Genomic DNA, 7,175 nt, shown 5'->3' on the forward strand with positions numbered 1-7,175 from the left:
TGCTATGTGTGCATATTATTTGAATACTTGTTGTCTATGCTAGATGAACGATTTTATAAATGTTTTAAAAGATTTAAATGGTGGATTTATTTTATATCTACAAATATGTTGCGGATGAAACATGGGTAGATGAATAGTTGGTGTGTGATGAAATAAAATGATGAGAGATAGGTGATAATAGAAAGGTGGTGATAATTAGGTAAATAGATGATGATGAATATGTGATGTAGGATGAAAGGAGATACCATAACCTTAACCAGCAATGTGGCGATGTAGTCATCTACCAGAGTATAGATGGTGACCACAGACTATTCTAGACAACCTAATGGAAACACCAGCAGGCCCATAACCTGTAGGTAATGAATTACGAGTTCAGACGATGTTGTAACTACGTATTCATGTGATGATACTCTAACCCCTTACTATGAATTACGAGTTCAGACGATGTTGTAACTACATATTCATGGGATGTCACAAATTTCGCATGCCAAACCAATGGTCATAATTCACATCAGTGAGAATGGTTCATTTTTTTGTAAAACCAAAATCAGATTGAAAATTTTGATTTTTTTATTTTGGAAAATGTCAAACCATTGGTTTTTTATTTCGGTTTTGATTTTTTGTTTTTTTTTTTAAATATATTTTCAGGGTTTTGTTTTTGTTTTTTTTTTATTATTATTTTTTTTATTTCATAGATCTCTTCATCAATAAATATTACTACAATTTAACAAAAATAAATAATTTGCTAAAACATAATACAATAGGAGGTTTGTTTACATTTATTCATTGAACTGTTTAGAGGGAAATGAACTTTCGATTTTGTTCATATTTAGTCACTAAACTTTTTTTCATTATTTATTTGTCATTGAACTATTGAAACTGTTCACATTTTACCCTTATGACCGGCAACAGCCGGTCATAAGGGTAAAATGTGAACAGTTTCAATAGTTCAATGACAAATAGATAACAAAAAAAAGTTTAGTGACTAAATGTGACAAAAATCGAAAGTTCGTTACCCTTTCAAGTCTTTATCCCTTAGAATAATACTATTTGTTATTTACATTATAAATAACATTTAAGTTTTACTTATCATATTTGACTCATTTGAAAAGTAGAATAAAAACTTAAATAAGGTCCAAGGTGATCGGAGTAAAACTTATTCACAGATTTTATTTATGGGTCATACAAAATCTATTTAATAGCATTGAATAACATAAAATAATTAAAATATATTTGATTTACCAAAAAAATTCTATCTAAAGAGTTTGTAAATTTATTAAGTGAAAAACTACTAACAACTTTCGCAATAGCTTATTATTTGACCGGAGTTTTTTCAATAAATTCATAGATTCAAGAATTGGTTGGTGCTATACACAAAAATTCAATTTGTCATTTGCTTTTCTAGGTCTTTGGCAAATATTACGAAAATTGAAACAAAATTTTCAACCAAATGCATTTAGTTAGGCCAATTAAAATCATGACAATTTTAGAAAAGTATTTTGTATATAAGTAAGGAAAATATATACAAAGTTCATTTCAATCAAATCTGATTTATAATATTTGGAACTGAGCATATGGGTTTGATAAGATCCATTTCAGGTCACGACTAGTTTTAAGTGCATGATCAAATTTACGATCTTGATGCTTACCTTTATTTGTGATAATATGCATTTATAAGTTTAACACTCGTATGTTGGTGATTTTTATATTACTAATATTATTTAAGTATATAGGTTAATTTGTTGATCAATGTCACTTTAACAATTATCGAACAAATTAGTATGGTGCGGAGCGCACATTTGTTTGATTTTATCATTGTTGAAAGTATATTGTTATTTAGGGACGAAGCCCCTAAACTGAGGGTGGTCCGGGGGCAGCGCCCCTAGGAGCGGGGTCCAAGGGGCAGAGCCCCTGGCTGGCGGAAATTTTTTATATTAGTTATGGTACTATATAAAAACTGTTTCAGAAATCCGTATTTTTTTGTAAAAACACCCAGTTTTGTGATCAAATTATAGACCCTATTTTATGTTAGTTTTTTGATAGGTAATATGACCGTTTTTTTGATAGAAAGTTATTTTTCTGTTACTACCATATGACACTTTGAGGGAAGGAAGTTAATTTATGTTATATAATCAATTTCGGATTCATTTCGGATACAGATTTCATAACATCTTCTTCATTCTCCATTTTTACAAAAATAATGAATTTCATCCTATTAAATATTTTAAATGTATCCTTGAAATACTTTAATCTGAAAGTGAATTTCACCCTAATACGAAGAAAATAATAGCACGAAGTCCTTGAAAAATAAAGTCCGAATACTTGGGGATAAAAGTTTACTAATGAGAAGCTGAGGGACGTTTATGTGAAAAGACTTGAAAGATAGACAGTCGGTAAGAAAGTGCACACGTACTCCTGACTTGTATAAACGAATTATAAAATGAGAAAAAGGAAGAAAAAGTGGACATTGAGTACGTGTCTGGTACAGGTTTTCTTTATTTTTGCTTCTTGGTAATCATCTTTATTTGTGCTGCTTCACAATTAAAATACCGACTTTTGGTTAAATGTTTTTTTTCAGTTATTATCTTCTAATAAAACATGGAAACTGTAAAAAAAAAAAAAAAAAAAAAAAATTATAACAACTCCTAAACTTTTGAGAAAAAAAAATCTTCGGCTGCGGCTATTATTCGACAATTAAAGAGAAAATGATTTAGGAGGTAACTACCTCTTATCTATGTTCACATATTAGCAACTTCTTCTTTTTTATACATAATAAAGCAACTAACTTGTTTTAACTGTTTGAATTACACTAATATTACCGGCTAATACATTTTAACCGACAACTCAAAGGGAAAATGACTTAGGAGGGTAACTACCTTTTATCCGTGTTCATATATTGGCAACTTCTTATTTTTTATACATAAGAAAGCAACTAACTTGTTTTACTGTATAACATCCCAAAAATATGACCAAAAAATTCGTTTTTAATTTAATACGAAAACCATAATTGTCAAACCATTAACTTAATACTCCGGTATCGGGCCCCGCCCGGCATCAGGTCCCGTTTGGCAACGAGCCCCGCTCGGTATACAGATCTGTCTCTCTTAGGCCCCGCTTGTCTCCGCACCCCACCTGCTAAACACATCTAATCATAGAACATGCTAACACATAAAGAAACCTACTCTACTGTATCCATGTCCTAAGAAACATACTATGCTAATAAAGAGATACGGAACATCATCCGTAGTCAGCTAGTGATGAGATACGGGACCTCGGCCACACTCACCTCTTTACTAGGCACATACAAGTATCAAACAGACAACAAGTATAATCTAACATGCAAACATTCCTTGTGCACCCGCCCGACATCAGACCTTGGTCTGGAATAACATACTAACATATAATGCCTAGGGCTAACCCCCAGGTCTTCTTACTCATAGACTACATGGGCTAGCATTGTGGCCTTAGACCCATTCACACAGTGAGGAGACTCACCTTGCAATACTGAAGCCATGGCTGGAACTAGCTGAGTATGGACGAAGTTCTGTATCTCATTATCAGCAGAGTATGTTTCTTAGGACAGTGATACAGTAGAGTATGTTTCTTTATGTGTTAGCATGTTATATGATTGTATGTGTTTAGCGAGCGGGGCCCGGAGACAAGCGGGGCCTAAGAGAGACAGATTTGTATACCAAGCGGGGCTCGTTGCCAGGCGGTGCCTGATGTCGGGCGGGGCCCGATGCCGGAGTATTAAATTAATGGTTTAACAATTATGGTTTTAGTATTAAATTAAAAACGAAATTTTTGGTCATGATTTTTAGGATGTTACACAGTAAAAACAAGTTAGTTGCTTTTTTATGTACAAAAAATAAGAAGTTGTCAATATGTGAACACGGATAAGAGGTAGTTACCCTCCTAAGTCATTTTCCCTTTGAGTTACCGGTTAAAACATGTATTAGCCGGTAATATTGGTGTAATTTAAACAGTTAAAACAAGTTAGTTGCTTTATTATGTACAAAAAAGAAGAATTTGCCAATATGTGAACACGTATAAAATCTTAAATTTAAAAATAAAATAGGGTATTCCTCTTAATGAGGTGGTGGCTTGGAGCAAGTTTTCAAAAACTCTGTTGCTGATTTTTAGAGTAGATTTTGAAAAGGCGTTTGATTCGGTATCTTGGAACTATATTTTGGAGATAATGCAAATTATGGGTTTTGGGTACATTTGATGTTCTTGGATTTTGGAGCTCCTTAGCTCGGCTGGAGCTTCGGTTTTAGTGAATGGTTCGCCTACTCGAGAATTTCATATTCATAGAGATTTGAGACAAGGAGATCATTTATCTTCTTTTCTCTTTATCTTGGATATGCATGGCTTACACATTGGTTTGCAAAAAGCCCATCTCCAAAATGTTTTTAGGGGTGTCTCTATTTGTGGGATTGATATCTCACATCTCTTTTATGCGGATGATGTCGTTTTGGTTTCTCCTTGGGATCCCAAAAATGCTAATTCAGTTCTTCGTATCTTGTGGTGTTTTTACCTAGCTTATGGGCTTAAAATTAATTTGCAAAAAAGTAAGTTGATTGGGATTGGCATCTCTAATCATCAGGTGGAGTTGGTTGCCCGCAATTTAGGTTGGGCCCTGAATTGCCTAACTTTTGTTCACTTGGGTGTGCCGGTAGGTTAATGTATGTCCAGGGTCTCGGCTTGGTCCCCTATTGTTGACCGTTTCCGTTCCAAGTTATCGGGGTGGAAGGTGAAAAGTCTCTCCTTTGGTGGACGTTTGACTTTGATCAAGTCTGTTCTAGGGAGCCTGGGAAGTTATTTAATGTCCATCTTCATGGCTCCTCTCTTGGTTCTTAAATATTTAGAGATGTTTCATTCTAGATTTTTCTGGGGTGCTGAGTTGGATGACATGTGTATGCATTGGATTGAGTGGGATAGGGTGCTGGTTGGTACAAAAGAAGGTGGTCTTGGAGTTGGTAGTCTTTTCTCTTTTAATAGGGCTATGCTTTTTAGATGGAGGTGGCACTTTTTTCACAACCCTGATCTCATTTGGGTTCGCTTAGTCAAAGTGATCTATGGGTCGGATGGTGGTTGTGGTTCTTTATTACCAAAAAAAGGTTGGATGGGTCCTTGGAATGGTGTTATCCGTATGATGTCCCACCTGCGAGATCATTGTTTTGATTTTCTTTCTCTTTTTCCGATTCAGATTGGTGATGGTTACATGACTTCTTTTTGGCAAGATACTTGGAAAGGGGATAGGCCACTTGTAGAGATTTTTCATAGGATCTTTGCTTTAGATTATCATATATTTGCTTCAGTTTGTGATAGGGTGGAGATTAGTTGGGATACTTCGTCTCTTAGGAGATTGCCTTGGGGTGGTATTGAGCCGGCTTAGTGGGAGGCTTTTTTTTTTTTTTTTTTTTTTTTTAATTATGATGCAGGGATTACAACTTAATTCCAGTCGTGACTGGTTGGGATGGCTCTTGGATTCGTCTGACCACTTTATGGTTGCTTCAGCTAGGTATTTTATTAACAATGGTATGTTGCCTACAGGTGGTGGCGTAACTCATTGGAATAATTGGGTTCCAATTAAATTGAATATTTTCATTTGGATATTAAGATTAAACAGGCTGCCTACTAAAGCAAATCTTTCTCATAGGGGTATTTTGTTGGATTCAATCTTGTGTCCAGTTTGTTCCACTCTAGTTGAATCCATCGATCATCTGTTTCTTGGATGTAGTGAATTGATTAATCTTTGGACTAGGGTTGCCATTTCGTGGGATGTGAAGCTTCCTCATCATCTTTCCATGGATTTGATCTTATTCTGGTCAAACTCATTCCCTTGGAGAAGTGGTCAACAGAAACCATTTGATGCGGTGATCATAACTGCTTCTTGGTGTATTTGGAATTTCCGTAATTCCATTATCTTTGGAATGGTGTTGCCTAGGAAATCGGTCATTTTTGATGATGTGGTAAAATATTCTTATTTTTGGGTCACGAATAGGTGTAGTAAAGCTAATATCTCTTGGAATTCTTGGCTTCATGATCCTGCCACTGCTTGTAATTTATTGTAATTTTCTTTTTCTAGCTTCTTGCTAATTTTTTTAATAAAATTCCACCATTCCAAAAAAATAAATAAATAAGGGTGCATTTGGTTTGCTGGAATAGAATGGAATTCGGGAGAAAAAAAAAATTAATTCCACCGATTCCATTGTTTGGTTCAATTTATATGGTGTAATTAGAATCCTAAATAAAAAAATAAAATAAATTAAAATAAAAAATCCGTCAAATAAAAGAGAACATGTTCCTTTAAGAAGATGGTGAAATTAATTCCTTACTACGAAACAAAGTGACATTTTATCTAATTACCCTAGTTTTATGTTTGCGATTTTAGTGTTATAAACATACTTGGTGTAATTATTATTAATAATGAGATAGGTCAAGCTTCATTTACTAATCGACCTAGGAGATGCTGGGTGCACACTCATAACAATAAATGTGAACTTGGAAATAGGGGTTTTAGGGGCAGCACCCTAGGTGCAGGGTTCCAAGGGGTTGAGCCCCTAGCAGGGTCCAAGGGGCTCTGCCCCTGACTATGGTTATTTTTAATAACTATTAGTTTTGGCACCAACTCTGGAGGCAACCGCCATAACCACTTTTCCCTCTGGTATAAGAACATTCTTCATGTTCTACAAAATGGGTTACAAAAGTTACTCTCAAAATCTGATTATTAAGACTTGTTATATCTCTCAAGAACACATTAAAATGTATTATGTGTTTTACAATCTGAATTAAGCTTGTAATTCAAATTGGTTCATTCTTGGATTATCCAACTGCTGAATTCGTGTACCCCAAGCAAAAAAAAAAAAAAAAACGAATTATAAATTGCGAAATGTGTTTGATAAACACAATCCTTGAATCTATCCAAGTTTGTATTTATTTTTATTCTGATCCCTTAATTTTCTAACATTTTATATTACAACATAACCTCTACCACCATCAACCACCACCACCGCCACCACAACCTTCCCACCACCACACACCCCCAACACCTACCACCACCACCACCACCACCACCACCACCGTCACCTCTAACACAACCACCTACCACAATCATCGCCACTACCACCACCCTCCACCCACTACTACATTCACCACTGTCACCACTACAC

Source organism: Lactuca saligna, chromosome 9 (assembly GCF_052625555.1).
Source record: "Lactuca saligna cultivar CGN05327 chromosome 9, ASM5262555v1, whole genome shotgun sequence".
Classification (NCBI taxonomy): Eukaryota; Viridiplantae; Streptophyta; class Magnoliopsida; order Asterales; family Asteraceae; genus Lactuca; species Lactuca saligna.